Source organism: Dipodomys spectabilis, unplaced genomic scaffold, assembly GCF_019054845.1.
Source record: "Dipodomys spectabilis isolate Male_0828 unplaced genomic scaffold, ASM1905484v1 ptg000081l, whole genome shotgun sequence".
Classification (NCBI taxonomy): Eukaryota; Metazoa; Chordata; class Mammalia; order Rodentia; family Heteromyidae; genus Dipodomys; species Dipodomys spectabilis.
In genome coordinates, this window is record NW_024870758.1 from 13,156,100 (window position 1) to 13,175,265 (window position 19,166).

Consider the following 19,166-nt stretch of genomic DNA (forward strand, 5'->3'; position numbering starts at 1 on the left):
CCCCCAAAAAAAAAGAATTAGCCACAGTAAGCATAATAAGGTCTCACAGATTTCCTGGAATAGGATTCCTTAAACCTTAAAACTGGTGCTATTCGTATAGTCATTCTTAGAGGAGTACTTGTTTGGCCAAATATTACCCACTATATTAGCCACTGTAATGATAGAGAATAACCCTCATCCCTGTGTATTTCATAAAGGAAAAAGAGGATGTGTGTTAGAGAGTTGGGCCTATGCCATTCTCTTTATGACAGCTCATTACAAAAAGGCAAATGCAATGGCCTCAACCAATGTATGTTTATTTATAAAATTGAATAACAACTTATAAAACCATCTTGAATTACTTAGGAGAAATCAGGATCTTTCAGCACAGAAATAAAGGAAAGTAGAGAAGGGGAAATAAAATTGGCAACATCATCTGAAACTAAAGCTGAAAGCCATGTTTCAGCTAAGGAAACAGAACCCTCCACCAATACCATGGCACAGGAGAGCCTTTCTGCCTGCCAGACAAACCATCCTAGCAAGAATCCCCATCCAAACTGGGATTGTGAATGTATTTGTATTTCCCCTACCTTTTAAGAGAAGACTAGCAGAATCTTTCTTGTAAATTTAGGGATGCATAATCACATGTTGTTTTACATAAACATGTACTCCAATTTACATAAATTTGCATCGCATTTACCCCAAAATTCTAGCTCTGAATATGTACAACAAATTAATCTGTGTTCTCTAATATAATTATATTCAAATATGTGATTCAGAGCTACCACAAGAGGAAGGCTTAGGAAATATAGCAATGACACCCCTACAGACCTCTTTGCTGAAAGTGGATCATAGTCATCATTTTAGAAAAAGCAAGGATAGTTTCAGAAATTAATTAGCTATTAATAAGTTGGAATAAGTGGATGGAGCACTTGAGACAATTGATTAAGGATTCAATTAGGAAGCCTATTTTCCAAGTTCTTCAGAGCTCAGTTTCTGTTAACTTTTTAGAGTTTGTTTGTGAAAGACGATTTTTTTCAGCATGTAATTTAGCCAAAAGATATGGGAAAACACAATACTATCATTATTACAGCTGAACAGCAATGATGTTAAGTTTATTATCTGATTGCTAATATGTTTCAGGATCCAGCCTTTTCTTCTACAAATACAAACACCAAAGGGGAGATAATTAGCCTTTATAAATAAACTGCTACTTGCAAATAATTATTACTGTGTTGTAAGATAGTCTAAGTATTCTGGCTTTTTCTATAAGTGTTTTCTAAAAGAGGATTTCCATAAATTAATATGAAAAACATAGTGAAGTCTTAATTAAAATCCTTTTACACAAGTGTCATGGTTTTATACCAGCATGTGTTTCTATACTTTTTTTTCTCTTTTTTTTCTCCTTTGGGACATATTTAAGTTGAACATAGGGCCTTTAACTTGCTATGCAGGTGCCCTGCCACTTGAGCCATAAGCCCAGCAATTTTGCTTTATTTTGGGGGGTAGAGTTTTCCAATTCTTGGCTAGGCTTGACTGGGCCACATCCTATTTACACTTAACCCTCTTAGCTAGGATGACAGTTGGATGTGACTACTAGTAGATTTTTTAAATGTTTTTATTATAAAAAGAGTTTACAGAGCGGTTACAGTTACATGAGTAAAGTATTGAGTACGTTTCCTATCCAGCATTGTTACCTCCTCCTTTGTTTATCCCCTACCATCCCTTCCCTCCCCACCTCCCCAACTCCAATTCCTCCCTCCACCCCCCCCCACACAAGTTGTAAAGTTCCTTTTCCACATAGTATTTCCACACATACATCTCATTGTTACAATGGATAAACCTGTATTCTTATTTCAGCATTTTGTTATTTCCCTTCCCCTCCCCAAATTAGATAAATTTATATATAAGATGCAGGGCACTAACATCAAATACAGTGCAATGGGTTATACCATGGGGGAAGCCCATACACAAAAAGCAAAAAAGTCACATAGTAACCTTTTAAATACATTAAAAACAATACTAAGAAAGAAAAAAAAAACAGTTGTGTCACTATCTTGGTGTTCATTTCACTTAACATCATCTTATATGGTCATATGTACATAGCTTTTGACCGATTGGTTGAAACAGGGCCTAACCTTTGGCCCAGGCTGGCCTTGAACCACAATTATCCTGTGCTCTGCCTTCCTCTGCTGGGATTACAGTCATGAGCTATTGAGATGACTAACTCTTTTAAAATGGAAAATATATTTGCTGTGGAAAAATATGCTAAGGTAAGAAATATGAAGCTGAAAATTGTGTGTACTAAAACATAAACAGAAAGTAAACCCACTAGCATATAAATCAAAACACACCACTTTCCCCCCCCCCTCTATAACTTCTAAAATGTACATATGACCATCTAAGATGATGCTAAGCCACATGATCACAAAGATAGGGACACAAGAGATTTTATCTTTCTTGCTGTTCTTTTTAATGTACTTATAATGTACTTTGATTTTTTTTGTTTCTTTTGTATGTTTTCCCCCTATGGTACAACCCTTTGTTGTCGCTGTATTTGACTTCACTGTCCTGCATTTTGTATATATAAATTTTTCTAAATTGGGGAGGGGAAGAAAAATAACAAAATGCTGAAACATTGCCCCATTGTAACAATGAGATGCTCAAGACACTATGTTGGAAATGCAATTTACAACTTCAGAGGAGGGGGAAGGAGTTGGGGGGTGGAGAGGACAGGGATGGTAGGGGAAAAACAAAGGAGGGGGTCACAATGCTCGATAGGAAATGGACTCATTACCTTACTCATGTAACTGTAACCCCTCTGTGCAGTATCTTTTCAATAAAAATATATACTAAAAACAAAACAAAAAGAACAAGGGTGGTGGCAGATGTCTATTATCTTATCTAATTGGTAGCTGGAGATCAAGAGAGCCTGGCAGCAGGTCAGTGAGACCAAATAAGCCTATTATGATGGCACATGCCTGTCATCTTCACAGGAGGAGCATAAGGACGGCAGTCCACAGCCTAAACAGGCAAAACCAGTAGGACCCTATCCAAAAATAGTTAAACCAAGGAAGAACTCCAGTGGGATGAGGTCATAAATTAATCCCTAGAACTACCAATTTAATAATTTTAAAAATGCCTCAAGGTCTTTGATCCATTTGGAATTGATTCTGGTGCAGGGTGATATAGAAGGGTCTAACTTTAGTTTTCTACAGGTGTTAAACCAATTTTGCCAGCAGGATTTATAGAAGAGGCTGTCTTTCTTTTCTTTGGGTTCCTTTATCAAAAATGAGGTGGCCATAGGTCTACAGATTCATTTCTGGGTCTTCAGTTCTATTCCACTGGTCCATGGGCCTATTCTTGTGCTAATACCAAGCTGTTTTTATTACTATAGCTTTGTAATACAGTTTGAAGTTTGGTATTGATATTTCTCCAGCACAGTTCTTTCTACTAAGGATTGTTTTTGCTAGTTGGTTTTTTTTTATTATTCCATATGAATTTTTGGATTGCTTCCTCTATTTCATTAAAGAAAGACATTGGGATATTGATGGGTATTGCATTGAATTTGTAGATATGTTTGGGCAGTACTGCCATTTTCATGATATTAATCCTCCCAATCCAGGAGCATGGGAAGTTTTTCTACTTCCTTAGTTTTGCTTTAATTTCCTTTTTCAGGTTTTTAAAGTTTTCATCATAGAGGCCCTTCTCTTCTTTGGTGAAGTTAACCCTAGGTATTTTATTGGGGAAGAGTTATTACAAAAGGAGCTGCTTTCCTGATTTCAGCCGCATGCTTTTCATTATTGGTATACATTGACTTTTGACTGTTAATTTTATACCCTGTGACTTTGCCAAAGTTTCAGATCAGCTCACCTACTTGGGAGTGGAGTTTATGGTGTTCTTTAAATACAGGATCATGCCATCATCAAAGAGGGAGAGTTTTACTTCATCTTTCCCTATTTGGATCCCCTTTATTTTTGCATCTTGCCTTATTGCTCTAACTAGGAATTCCAATACTATATTGAAGAGGAGTAGAGTGAGCAGACATCACTGTCTTGTTACTGAATTCAGAGGAAATGGCATTACCTTTTTCCCATTTAGTATAATACTAGCTGCAGGTGTGTCATATACAGCCTTTATTATACTGAGAAATGTTCCATGGATTCCTAGCTTCTCCAGAGCTTTCATCATAAAGGGGTGTTGGATCTTGTCAAATGCTTTTTCTGCATCTATTGAGATGATTATGTGGTTCTTGTCCTTGCTCCTATTGATGTGATGAATTAATTGACTTTAATATATTGAATCAGCTTTGCATCCTTGGAATGAATCCAATTTGATTGTAGGGTATGATTTTTTTTGATGAGTTGTTGAAGTCAATTGGCTATAATTTTGTTGAGAAGTTTTGCATCGATGTTCATCAAAGAAATGGATCTATAGTCCTCTTTCTTTGATGAGTCCCTGGCTGGGAGTTTGGTAGTAAACTTTTGCTTTCAGTTTCACTGAAGAGTTTGAGAAGTATTGGTGTGAGCAAAACATTCTTAAATTTTTTCCATCACTCTCAGAATAATGTCTAAATTGACAAGGATCCACTGGCTCCATACAAATTAGCATCAAGTTTTATCTCTGTACCCATTGTAGTGGTCCTCTCGTTTATATCAATCCATCAATAGTTATTCAACATAAGTCTTGCTGTGCTTTGATTGGGAGAGACCTACTACTGGCCATTGCTCTGGTTTTTCAATACTACCATGGATCTTGGACATGGGAGATTGAAATTGGTCAAGCAAAAAATACTCTAGACCTAATTTTTGCCAAGATTTAGCCCATTTTCTTAAGTGAACTATCCTTAAGTTGCTGCAAATTTTTACTTCATTTCTTGAATTCTGAAATAAAAGTTTATTTTGACAATGCTCTCAGTGCATTTAGTTTAAAAAATTAGTTTATTAGAAGTCTTTACTTATCATTTTGTAAAACAATTTCTGTGTGTTTTTTCACAAGTACCTAATACATGACTATACCCATTGCCTGTGATTTTTTGAGAGTATAGATGTAGAGAATTTGTATTCTGTTTAACAATTGTTAATCCATTGAACCTTAACTTTTTCTAGGTACCTTAGGCTAACTTTAACTTATTCACAAATGTGTGCTGACTATGTCACTGTTGTATCAGCCACAGTTCTGGGCACTGAGGCTGGAGCAGAGGTGAGGAAGTAATAGAGGAAAAAAATGAGCTGTGGGATTCCTCATGTGATGATAAATCTATGTACCTACAACACACATACATTGTTGATTCAGTTGCATGAATACAATGCAGAAAAGGTTGGGAAAGGGTATATTACCTAAATAAAAATAAAAATACTTGGAGTGATTATAATAATAAAAATTAAGGAAATATTACCAGAGAATAAATGTTAAGAAGAAATTTCAGCAAAATAAAGATACGATATGATAAAAGGGCCAATCCTTCAGAGAACATCATGATTATTAAAATATATATACTTACAACCAAAGCAGCAAAATATATGGAGCAAAATTGCCTACACTGAAAGAAAAGTGGAGAAAAACAGCAGGAGATACATTTTTTCTATTTCCATCATGCATAGAAACACTATGGAAAAAGTATAGGGAAGTCTTGAACAGTGCTATAAATCAAATGATATAACAAACCTGTGGTATGATACAGACCTTCTACATACAAACAACAACTTGGAACATTTTTCAGGACAAAATATATACTAGACCATAAAATAATAATCATCCAATTTAGAAGGATTAGAATCACACAATTTTAAATACCTGAATGAAATGTATAGAATTACCATCTGGGAAAATAGTAATCTTTGACTTAGGATAATTTTTAGCATATTCTGGATTTACTAAGGTTAGTTTTAAATGATTTAATATTCCAAATTAGTCTATTTGTATTATAATCATGAGAAAAAGATTGGTAAAATAAAATAAGTCCTACATAATTTTTGTCTATTTTCATGCTGTGGCTTGAACTAAGGCTTGAACTCAAGTCCTGGCACTATCCCTTAAGCTTTTCTGCTCAAGGCTGGCATTCTATCACTTGTGCTAGAGCTCCAATTCTGGCTTTTTGCTTGCTAAGTGAAGATAAAAGTCTTATGGATTTTTCTGCCTGGACTGGCTTTGAACCACAATCCTTATAACTCGGCCTCCCAAATAGCCAGGATTAGAAAAAATTATTGGTGTCTGGCTTCCCTCAAAAAACCTGTTAAGAAGATTTAGGTAAAGGCTTAGCTCTTTCATGCCCCCTCAAAGACTTGTGTAATGAAAGATTGGTCTTCAATTGAGTGTTGTGAGGTGAAGCTTTTGAATCATAACTGGATGATGGCCTCTTACCAACTGATAAATCAACTTAATCTTACCAACTGATAAGCCCATTGATGAGTTCTCAACTTAATGGACAGTTGGGAGGTGATGGAAGCTTTGAGAGCAGGGTGAGATGAATAGAAGTAGAAGGAAATTAGGAATGTGCCTTTAAAAGCATATCTTGTGTTTTTTTCTTCCTCTTTCTCTCTCCCTCCTCCCTCTTCCTCTTCCCCTTCCTTTCCCTCTCTTTCTTCTTCCCCTTTCTGAACATCATGAAAGCCATCAAAGCAACATCTTAACTCTACTACCCAAAGCTCTACAAGGAACAATTCTATTAAAACCATGAGCCAAAATATATATTTCCTCTTTGTAGATAATTTTCTCGAGTACTTAGTCACATGAACAGAAACCTGATCAACAGTTACCAAAAAGTTGAAAAACCATTGAATTAGACTGACAATTTACGAGACATGCTTGAGAGTTCACCACAATAACATTCAAACTACGCCATGTTTGTAATAGTTGCATTGAGGACTAAGAGAAGGAGCTTAATCATGTTCTACATTTCTTATTGCCTTGAAGTCCCAGAGTGAGACATGATAAGCAGTGCTTGAGGAACTGAAAAGAATACATTGTGGTTTGGCCCACTGAAGGGTGCGTGATAGATAACGGGAGAAGGGAAACAAGAAACATGTTGACAGCACCCATGGTGTAGCAGAGAGGGGCTACGTTGCAAAATTTGTAATAGGAGGCAGTAACAAATGCATAAAAAGTTATTAATTGAGTATGATTCAGAGCGGAATCACTTTATTTTCATCTGGAAGTTAATCTCACTACAATATACCCTCTAGAAATGTGGAACCAAACCCACAGAACCGTTATTAACAATTTCAGCAATTTCAAAATATGTTTCCTCTCATGTAATCTGTGGATATTATTCAGTTCCTTCAAAATGAAAATTCTAAGGTTATAAGTATTTTTAGACCAGGCAAGTGAGGAAAGTTTATGAATGCACAGTTCTACACCCAGAAAGCAATTGTTATGAGTTAGATTTTTTTTAATTCACTTCAAGTAAAGCAACGTGATTCCCCTTCTTCCAGCTCTAATTCTTTGGTCTTAAGAAGGCCTAACCCCCATCATGGTTTAATCTTCAGCATGGATTTCAAACCAAACAGCTGCTATATAGGTAGCCCCTTATGCTATGAAATTCAAACCCACATTTTATCTCCTTTCCCTAACAGCAAAAATTGCAATATCTCACACCCAGCTCCAGCTGTCAGATTCACACACCATTTCTATTTCAATGGTTAAAATAATCCCTTGCTCCCTTGTTTTCATTGAACAAGAATGTGCCAGCTTTAAACAAAAAAAAAAAAAAAAGGAGGAGAAGGTGGGGAGGGGAGACAGGCAAAAGGCATTTGTCTAACTCAAATACTCAAAGGGGCGAAAACAGCTTGAAGAAATGGAATGCTTTGTTACAGGCATTTTGCATTTGAAGCATAGTTTTCTCTCTGTGTGTGTGTGTGTGTGTGTGTGTGTGTGTGTGTGTGTGTGTGTGTGTACTATAATGGCATGTGTAAATACAGATAAATGGACATGAGACTTTACACCCCTTTCTCAAAGAACATTATATAAATCCATATTTATATTGAGTATATTCATATACTCAATGCCAAAAACCTAGAAAGGGGGTTTGCCATATCTATGGTAACCATTCTTAAGTTAAATTTTAGTTGTTGTTGTTTTTGTTTTTCTTAAATGAGAGGAAAAAGTATTTACAAGTTCTGTCCTTCTCTTGCCTTACGAAACTGGGAACCTATAGCAGAGTAATTACTGTTTAATACTGAGTTAGTAAAGGTTATTAAAGCTATCTTAGAACCTGTTAAAACAAGGGATCCCTGAAGGATTGCTTACGCTTTGTAAACTAACACCCAGCATAGTCTTCACTGGCCCCAGCTTTAAGAGAAAGAGGCAACAGATCTGTGTTGGGAGAACAGAAGTTTTCTGATTATGGTGTCTAATACTGCATGAAAGAACAAGTGAAGATGGAAGCTTGCAGAAAGCTTCGAAGTGTTGCCTGAGATTCATGCTCCTGGCATAACCACCCAGAAATAAGACTGTGCTTGTAGCACTACAGAGGACATAGGAGGGAAAAACATCAAGATCTACAGTCTTAAAAATACTGAACTCCTTTAAACCAACTAAGCTTTGTAAGAGCCTAAATCCCTAAGTAGAATTTGGTAAAATTATCAAACTCTTCTTCCAATATTTTTTCTACCAGCATTACTTTTCATTTTCTAATATCTTTAAAAAAATTTTATTTTATTCATTTATTGTTTTCTTTTTATTATTATCTTTAAGTAATGATATAAAGGAGTTGCTGTTTAACAAAAGAATTCATGTATTCATGTCACTCCTTTCAACATTTTCAACTATCTTAATTCTTTCATCTGCCCACAGAATCATAGAACCATTCAGACTGCCCTCCTGACTTAAATATTTACTTTTCCTACCCAGCCCACTCTGGCCTACATGCTTCCCTGACTTCTGATAACCTCAGTTTGACTTATTATACCTTGCCTAAATATTCAGTATTAGCCAGCCCAACTTCGTCCCATTAAGCTATTGATGAACAATCATGAGTGTGTCCTCATCTTTTCTCCTGAGGAAATTCTCTCTCATTATCTTTCCACAGTCCCAAGTTCACCTCCGAGCAGTGAGGGTGCTGAGAACATAGTGTCATTTTCTCTATATGAAATGCCATTCCACCTCCATGAAGCCAAAGAATATACAGTCTCCAAGCTCTGTCCTTGAAGGACACTCTGAAGTCATCAACCCTCTCTTAATTCTCTGTCATAATAAAGGGGTTAGTTAGTTCATTGTGTTTAAGATAAATTTGAAGGAGCATCTGTTCTAAACAATTAGGTTAAAAATAAGGAGTGTTTTCTAAGTATAATAACTTATTCAATTAAAACCTGAGGAAGTCTGAAATCACTCAAAAGGTAATTACTACACTTCCTTTTTTTTTTTTTTGTCGGTGGTGGAGCTTGAACTCTGGGCCTGAACGTGGTCCCTGTGCTCTTCAGCTCAAGGCAGAGCGCTCTACCACTTGAGCCACAGAGTCACCTTCACAGTTTTCTGAGTGGTTTATTGGAGATAAGAGTCTCATGGATGTTCCTGCCCGGGCTGGCTTTGAACCGTGACCCTCAGATCTCACCCTCCTGAGTAGGTAGGATTACAGGTCTGAGACACAGACGTCCAGCTTACAATTACTTTTAAAAACAAAAGTATAATAATCATAGAAGCTAAAGTATCTAAAATATAATAAAAATCTCTCCCATTGTAAATACATGACATTTTATCTTCCAAAACCACTCCTCTCTTCCTATAATAAATATTTATGAACTATAAACTTCTTGAAAATAGGGATGGAAGGTGGCTCAGTGGTGGAGTGCTTGCCTTGCATGCATGAGGCCCTGGGTTCAATTCCTCAGCAGCACATAAGCAGGAAAAAAAAACCCGGAAGTGGCGCTGTGGCTCAAGTGGTAGAACGTTAGCCTTGAGCTGAAGAGCTGAGGGACAGCGCCCAGGCCCAGAGTCCAGGCCCATGACCGGACCAAAAAAAAAAAAAAAAAAAAACTTCTTGAAAATAAACAAATGACAATTATTGAGAACAAGGCCTGTCATTTTTTTTCTTTTATGCTGTAAATCTTTACCTTCATTAGAGCACGGAGAGAATTTTTAATTCTAAAATTTAAAACTTCAAGCTAAACGAAAAACAGCTCATGTTTTTCCTTTAAGGTAGTTTGCCAACTTTAGAAAAAAATATCTTCAATTCCTCAAACAGATGGTATGGCCACCTTTAAGTAATATTAAGTATGCTAAAATAGTTACAAACTGATAATTCTACTTCTGATAAATGCTGCTGTGGACAAGCAAAGCCTCCCATTCTGTTTCAGTAATAAATCACTTTCCTGACTTGAGTTAGTAATGAGATTTTTAATCATGTGGATGGAACATATCCTCCAGTTAATAAAAAAAGTATCACCTCCTTTTTATCTTTAATAAAAGATTTGTACACTGCTCAAATGATTGGTATTACATTTTTAAAGAACCTAAGATTGATGTTTTTCAATTCTCCTCTTCGTTTTTCTGTGCTTTTATAATTCAAAGGTAATATGCCCTGGAATTAATAATTCATAAGGTAATTTTAAGGCCTTTATTCAGAACCCTCTTTCCTATTGACTTTAGAATGTGTCATAAAATGCAGATATGAATATCTTGGCAATTCCCAGTTCTACATGGCTGAGGTCCTTGAATTTAAACAACTCAAAGACGGGTGCTTCAAAAGCCAGGAGACATAAATTCTAACATTAAAATACAGAAAAGACAGATATTTTTAAAGAGTATTCACACCATTATATTTCTCTAAACAGACAATTAGCCACAGGCAGATTTCTCCTACTATTCAGGTAATTGTAAGTTTATTTTTTTCAGGGTGAGAATTTAAGAAGTAAATCCAGGGCAAACAATTCTATTTGAAAACATTTTAACTACTGTTTTAGATGTGCATTTAAGCATATGGAGTCTGCACAAGACTAATTCAAAGACACTTTTACCTACAAGGAAGGCTTTGTTTTTCTCATTATTATTTTTCAGGCATGACAAAGTATGACAAGAAGAAAAAGGAAAATATTATTTTCTCTTTTAGCCATTTTTCTGTATATTGTATTTAATTTATTTACTGCACTAAAATGAGTGCCAATTAGCCAAGTTTGTTAGGATGTGATTTTCACCAGGGCACCAGAAGAGTCAGCTAACATACACTGGTTAATAACTTATTCTATCCTCCTAAAATTGTCAGGAATCAAATAAGTATGATCAGGCATGTCAAAAATCATTGTAACATGTTGACATGTTTGATCAGAGAAAGGAAAACAAGAACTTATTACCAAATGACAGAACAGTTTACAGTATATCAGGATACTGATGAAGCAATGACCTTCTTCAAGAAATAAACCATGACATAGCCAGCACTGCTGGCACATGCCTGTAATTCTAGCTATTCAAGAAGCTGAAATCAAAAGGTAACAGTTCAAAGTCAGGCCAAGCAGGAAATTTATGAGACTCTTATCTCCAATGAACTAGCAGAAGGCTGGGGGTTCTCTGGCTCAAGTGCTAGAGCACTAGCCTTGAGTAAAAACAAAAACTAAGGAAGTTGATTTTGTGTTGAATTGGAAAAATGAGGGGAGATATTTGTAAAGTTTTATAGTAAAATGAATGAGTGATAAATGGTGAGTGGACTTTGTTCTGGTGGCCAAGAGCTTAAGAAAGGTCATTCTAGGTATAGGGAAGAACAGGGGCAAGAACAGATAACCACGAATCAGAAGCTATAATTAAGCAATGTTGAATTGCATGATTTTGGGAGACTAGAGGAGATTCCATGCCTGATAGACCTAGATAATATAACAACATCATTTCCTTCTTTCTCCCTAGTCATAAAATGGTGGTAGGTTCCTCAGTTTCCTGAGCTCTGTTAGCTCATCATTCCATTCTTGCTACTTCAGCCTTCCTCTTGCCTTTGTAACTGCTCTGTTAAATCTCCTGTGAAATAAAAAAAAGAAAAAAAAGAATTCTGGAGAGACACACCCCTTAACCCTCCCCATCCCAATTTAACCCTTGCATGAAACTTGAATTTTCTTCAGTTGACAATTTTAAGTCATTAAAGGAATACAAGAGAGGGGAATTGTCACATACAAAGGATGTTCTGGAACTAGCATGAAGGATAGAGGGCAGCATAGAATGGCGAGATGATGATAACAAAGCAGGATGCTGGCTAATGGGGGTTAATGTAAGGCAGCGGCTAGAGACAGTAGAGTACCTGAAGATATGGTGACTAGCCAGACCTTTTGAATTATTAAGAAAGAGTCTTTGAGCCGGGCGCTGGTGGCTCACGCCTGTAATCCTAGCTACTCAGGAGGCTGAGATCTGAGGATCGCGGTTCAAAGCCAGCCCCGACAGGAGAGACCGTGAGACTCCTATCTCCAATAAACCACCAGAAAACCGGAAGTGGCGCTGTAGCTCAAGTGGTAGAGCGCTCGACTTGAGCTGAAGAGCTGAGGGACAGCGCCCAGGCCCAGAGTTCAAGCCCCAGGACCGACAAAAAAAAAAAAAAAGAGTCTTTGTAAATAACATAGACTATCCTCAAATTTACACTCGTCCTGCTTCAGCCTTCTGATTGGTGGGTTTATAGGTAGACATTTTACTTTTTAATGGATAAATACATTGTAGATACAAAATAGAGCATGGATCCTAAAATTCTGTGAAAGTCATTAGTATCATCTGCATAGCTTTTCCCTTTTCTGTATCTTTCTCTTCATTTTTCATTCTCCTTATCTAAAAATAAAATTAAAAAATCACCTATAATATTTCTTGCAACTTCAGTTCCTGACCTCATTACCCCTGACAGCAAGCCTATGAATTCCAACACTACTTTTTCCTTTCTTATGGCATGGCTTTTTATGTGTTTCCTTTTCTCTGACTGGTATTTTTCTTGTCCTTTCAAATGCCCACCTGCTTTCTTTTCTCTTGAACTCAAATGGATTGTTAGCAAGCAAAGAGCTGAAAGACCTCGTTAGCTGCTGGAGAGGATAGCTGAAGTGGTACAGATTGTCTGGCTTCAGTCTCCAGGTCACCTCAGACCAGCAGGGAAAGGAATTAGACCCTCTGTTCCATGTATGGAGGCATTTTTCTCTCTGAGTCAGCACCTCAGTGACAGCCCAACAGCAGACTGGGAACATGAGCAAAACTTTCAACATCCTCACCTCATAGTTTGATGGACACAAAGAGAAAAGAGACACATTTTTTGAAAGCTAACCTTAATCTTCTTGAAAAGTAAATCAGATTCAGAATCCTACCAGACACCAGGTAACTCATTTTCAGCTTTATCCTGGCTGTGCTGTTTGACCCTACTTATTTGGTGGGAGTCCTTAGGGGAGTGTCTTCTTTGATTGAATCCAGCTGCAATCTAATGGCCAGCTGTCCTCTCCTCCTCTGATCAGAACCTTCCAAAGGTCTAGTCAGAAAGTTCTGATGAGTGGAATATGGTATCAGAGAGCTGAGTGGGTTCCAATTTGTCATGATACTGATTAAGGGGATTCAAGAGCAGATGGTGTCTTGTTTAGATGGAGATGAGTAGGTGAGAATTGTCTGGCTACACAGAATTGTTTTAATTAAAGAAAAGAATAGGAAAAATAATCTGCAGCTGGTATGTCATATTCACCTTATAAGTACAACTTTTTTCTTTCATTCAGTCATACAAGCAAGAAGAGAAAACTCAAACTCTGAAATCGGGGCAACCCAAGGAATGATATTTTCTCTCCTATATGAATACTGTGTTAATAAATGATTTCTTCTTTTCAGTCAGATATACTTTTCTTTCTTTTTCTTTTTATACTTAAAAATTTTGTACAAATAGGTTTCAATTTAACATATCAATTTATGAGTACAACGCATGTAGATCTATTGTTCTCCACCTTCTTTACCAACCCTGGCCATCCCCTCAAGTTACTTAGTAGACAAATGGAGAGAGAAAGGGTGGATGAATACAGTTATAAAATCCAATATACATATATGAAAATGGAACAAGGTAATGAATGATTTCTTTATAAATTAAAAATTATTTATGCAAGCTTATTTTTTCCTTGCTTCCTTCAAAATGGACTAAAGTAGTACAAAGGGCTTATTTGTGTGAGGTTTCTAAAGTGAAGTCTTCACATCAGGATTAAAGATGTAATCTGGTCTACATCAGACCTCTTGAATTTAAGTCTGGGATGTGAGGGAGGGAGGACCCAGTAGCATGCATTTTAACAAACCTGAATCCAAAAATGTGCATTAAAATTTGAGAAGCCCTGTTTCAGAATATTGAAAACTCACTTAGAAGGTTGTTAACTTTTTTAAGACGTTCAGTATCAGTTCCTATACCACTGACATTTTTTAAAATATTTATAACATTCCTATATACCACAAAGAAACTGAAACACAGATAGGAAAATAATTTGAGTCAATTCATGCAGCTACTAAATGGCAGAATTCAGATTTGAGCTCATGCACCAGTACCAAAGTATACACTTGTAAGCGCTACCTTACGCTGCAGTTTCCCCATATGCTCCATAAGAAACTGACTCCATTTCCAGACCTAGAGATTGAATGTTGGGCTTTTAGGTCATTGGGCCTCTGTCAGCCTCTCAAAATGTCAGTACCTTCCTGTCATCTTTATCCTCCCATCAAATTTGTACTGTTTTTGCACTAAATTCTATCATCTAATTCACTATATACATTTTGTTGCTTAATGATTTTTCCTTCTCCTCCATTAAAATGTAGCTCCATGAAAAAAAGACATTTATTATTTTCAGAGGGAGAAAAACAAGAGAGACTGAAACTGGTATTGCTAATATTTCTATCAGAGCGCATTATAGCAAACTAGACATGCAAAAATAAAATATACAAATAAAAGTGCCACTCAACCATCATAATATAGTTCCATCTATTGGAATTCACTGGTAATTATCACCAAGACCAATTGATACATGAGAGGCTCAAAGATATTCTATTGAATCATTACTCTTCGTTTATTAGATAGAAAAGGAATGTCTTCTCACACCAAGACTTTAGTCACCATGAAGTATATTTCTTACACAACAAGAAGAATACTTGTTTGTTGTTTAGCTCCTCAAAAGACGTTTTACTATCATCCTTCAAAGATCTGACCTTCAGAAAGCTTAATGTAAACCTGCTATACAAACATTTTTGAAGTTTTAAAATCCTTATTTGTCATTCATACTGGGGCGCATTATTTTCCTGCCTTTGGTCATTGGAAGATTTTCGAGTTGGCACTGAGGGTTATTTGTTTGTTTTATATAAAATTCTACCAGTTTTTGAAAGCATCTCATAGCACGGTGTCCCAGATTTATCACATAATTCCTTGCCTTTACACTCTTAACTTCCCATTTTCTCAATGAGTCTGAGCTCCATTCAGTGTAAAAGGGCATAATCTAAGCATTAGCCTTTTCCAGCAGCCAGAGTTAGGAATTTTCTTTTAAAAATGCACAAAATGCTGGGTGATGATGGCAAACACCTGTAATCCTAGCTACTCAGGAGGCTGAGATCTGAGGATCACAGTTCAAAGCCAGCCAAGGCAGGAAAGTCCGTGAGACTCTTATCTCCAATTAACCACTAGAAAACTGAAAGTGGCACTGTGGGTCAAGTGGTAGATAGAACACTAGCCTTGAGTTGAAGGGCACAGGAACAGTGCCCAGGCCCAGGCGCAGTCCCAAAACCAAAAAAAAAAAAAAAAAAAAAGATAGGGTATATCATGAGCTCATACAAATACTTGCAAAAATTCAAAAATTTAACTTAACCTTACTAATCTTCAATCTACCTTTCCTTCCAATCTTGAAAAAAGGTAAGTTCTTGACAACACTGACATAATTATTCAATGGCTTTATCTTACAATATATACCTATCCGTGTCAGAAAGTATAGGGTCAATATTATAAGATATTATCACCCAGAAGTTGCAAGTTTTTTAGGTTCATTCCTTAAGATTTTATCCCACTACAAATATATAATGAAATTACTGCTTTTTAGAATCAGGGAATCATCCCTCTTATATGATTGCTCTTTCTGTGTTGTCTGTTACAGTAGCTATTAACTACATATAGCTATTAAGAGTGTAATTTAATTAATTAACAGAATTTAAAATTTGGGTTCTGGTCACATTCTCAAGTGTTCAACAAACATATGAGGCCAATGGCTGCTATGTGGAAACACAGAACTTCTTTTTCTTTTGCTGGTCCTGGGGCTTGAACTCTGTGCCTAACTCCTTTTGCTCAAGGCTAGCACTCTCCCACTTGAGCCACACCTTCACTTTTGGCCTTTTCTGAGTAATATATTGGAGATAAGAGTCTCACGAACTTTCTTTCCTAAGCTGGCTTTGAACCGTGTTCATCAGATCTCAGCTTCCTCAGTAGCTAGGATTACAAGCATAAGCCACTGATGCCTAACACAGAACATGTTCAGAATCACATGAAGCTCTGCTAGGCAGATTGGTAGGTAAGTAATTCAAATCACTCGTTTTCTTGACATATTTATTGTCAGAAATTTCTTTTGTATATATTTCATTTTTAGTTATTTGAAAAAATACATAATTCCTGGAAATCTAGTTCCTAGATTTTCATTCCCTTTATTTTGTTCTTACCTCCTAGGTAAACTTTTAATTAGTTTTATAGTTTATATTTCCATCCATTTTATTTCAACAAAATAAGTATATATTTAATAGCCTACTTTCTTAGATAAATGGCAGTGGATATCTTGCTCTATTGAGTAAAATTTTTCTAGTATTCAAAAGGAAAATATAAGAAATTATGTAATCACTAGTTCTTTTAGAAATAAATCATTCTTGATTTGCTATGGTAGTTTTTTTTTTAAACAAACATACCTGACAAAAACCAGAAACCAATGAGATACTAATTCCTGGGGAAAACTGAAGTTATAGAGTAGTTATTAAGAGTAACTTAAAGCTCCAGTTCATGATCAAAAGTGAATTCTGAGCATCTCAAGTGGTAAGAGAAGGGCGCCATGTGTGTTGGAACACAGGAACGACCAGTTCAGCCCAAATGGTTGCCAGAGAGTGGCACTAACTCACTCTACAATGAGAAAATTTCAAAGCCATGGTGTTGGTTGCCAATGATTGCAATTTTTTTTTCTGAAAGGGTGGAACATGTTCATATTTCCTTAGTTTTTGTCAACAGCTTAACAGCTGTGTTCCAAATGGACTGAAGTTAAGCCAAAATATTGTCTGGCAGCCCTGAAAACAGAATCTGACAATAATTGATTTTCAGAGCCTTCACAGTATGAATCCCAACATTCCACACTCTAGGGATGCTGGGAAGACAAAGGGGTGGTAAGCACAGACACTTATTTCTTAATTCTGTAGTTACTATATGACCAAAGAAAATTTGAACAAGAGATTTCCCCCCTCCTCGTGCTCTATTTCTTAAGAAAGAGCAAAATCTATATAAGTGAAAAATAAAAAACCACCAGTGTGTTTCTGCCTTGATGTTTTCTCCAAGTTTAGGGAGAGATTTGACTGCTATTATGCTATAGACTTTCGTTATGAACAAGGCAATACGTATATAGGCTTGCTTTCTCTCATTTGAACAGAAGAAAACATTGTGCTATATCCTATACTGCAGAAAGTTCTAAGAACTTTCCCAAGTTCTTAGAAACTGGTGATTTCTTACAAGAAATAAATGTGAGTGACATGGTAAGGATAACCATGTATGCCAAAATTCTGAACTTTATCAATTCATTAGCCAATATTATTGAAATAATTTGAAGCTTATATGGTAAATGCTTATTAAAAATATTTGATATTCATCAAAGCTAATCAGTGAAAAAGGCTAAACAAATTGTGCTCAGAAATGTGCTTTCCATATGATTAGTAAATACTATATTTCTAGTGGAAAAACCTGAATTGCAAATGTGCAGCTCCAGATAAAATTCATTATGTTCAATCATTTTGTTTTGTATGAGGAACTGAGGCTCCAATGTTTATGAACATTTCTTTTGCTCTTCTTATCCATAAAATCAGTGGCAAAAATCAAGCTAGAATTGAGAGCTCCTATGTACCTACATAGAACTCTTTTTTCATCATGGTTTCAAATTATTCATTATCACCTGCAAACAGCAGATGCTTGCAGGTTCAAAACAAACACTATAAATTACCACTATAGTGAGGTGTGCCCTTCCAGAATCACATCCTCTTTCCAGTTCACATTTCCTGATGTGGAGAGCACCTGCACTTTCTGCTGGCATCTCATGAATCCAGGATGTCTTTTCTGACCTGGGCTGGAGGTGATTGTTGCCCAGACCTTTGGCTCTACGAACTCACTGAAGGACTCTATTTTTTGCACGTGCTTGCTGCAACCCCAGATGTTTCTGTCTGATCAGCGTTCTAGAAAAACTTGTTGTTTTAATCATTATTTGACATTCATTTAACGCTTTAAATGTTTTGTCTCACACCATATAGCACTCAGATCTATTGCACAATGATTTTATATAAATGCTTAGAAAGAATAGTTAACAAATACAGGCATAGCTACAATATGTTGAGTACAGTACTGACATGTCAGGCACCAACTTACACAATTTATGTTACTTAATCCTTAGACCTTTAAGATACAGTATAAGTGTTGCTGAAATTGATTTTGCCTATGAAGAACCTCTTTAGGAGAGCTTAAATAAGTTGTCTATGGTGAGTGAGAGATGCCGGGATCTCTTATTTTGAAAACTTAATCATCACTACTCTTGTCTCAAGATAAAAAGAACCCTCTTGTATCCTAAAGCTGGGTTACAGTTTATTTGGAGAAAAATAGAATATCTTCAATGAAGGATAAAAGTAATAAAGTAATTACTAAAGTAATTTCATCTCAACATTTCAAGTACTTCTTCCTCTTAGGATAGTGTCAGGTATTTTAGCTGTTCTTGCATATAAAATATAAAGCCCATAAATAATCCATGCTGCATAAACCCTCACCTTCCAATGCTTCTAAACTTCTTCTTCAAAAGACCTCACAAATTGATGTTCACCAAACTACCCTGCCCAGTCCCTCTACATTCTTTTATTGAGTATTTTCATCAAGTTGGCTTCCCTTTAAGTATATTGTGTTACATTAGAAATCAAAATTGCCTGCTCTTGCCAGAAAGTATTGGCCTATGTTTTATTGAAGATGAAAAGATAAAAATAGGAAGACTCTTATTGACTTAGAAGATTGAAGACAATAAATTATCCAT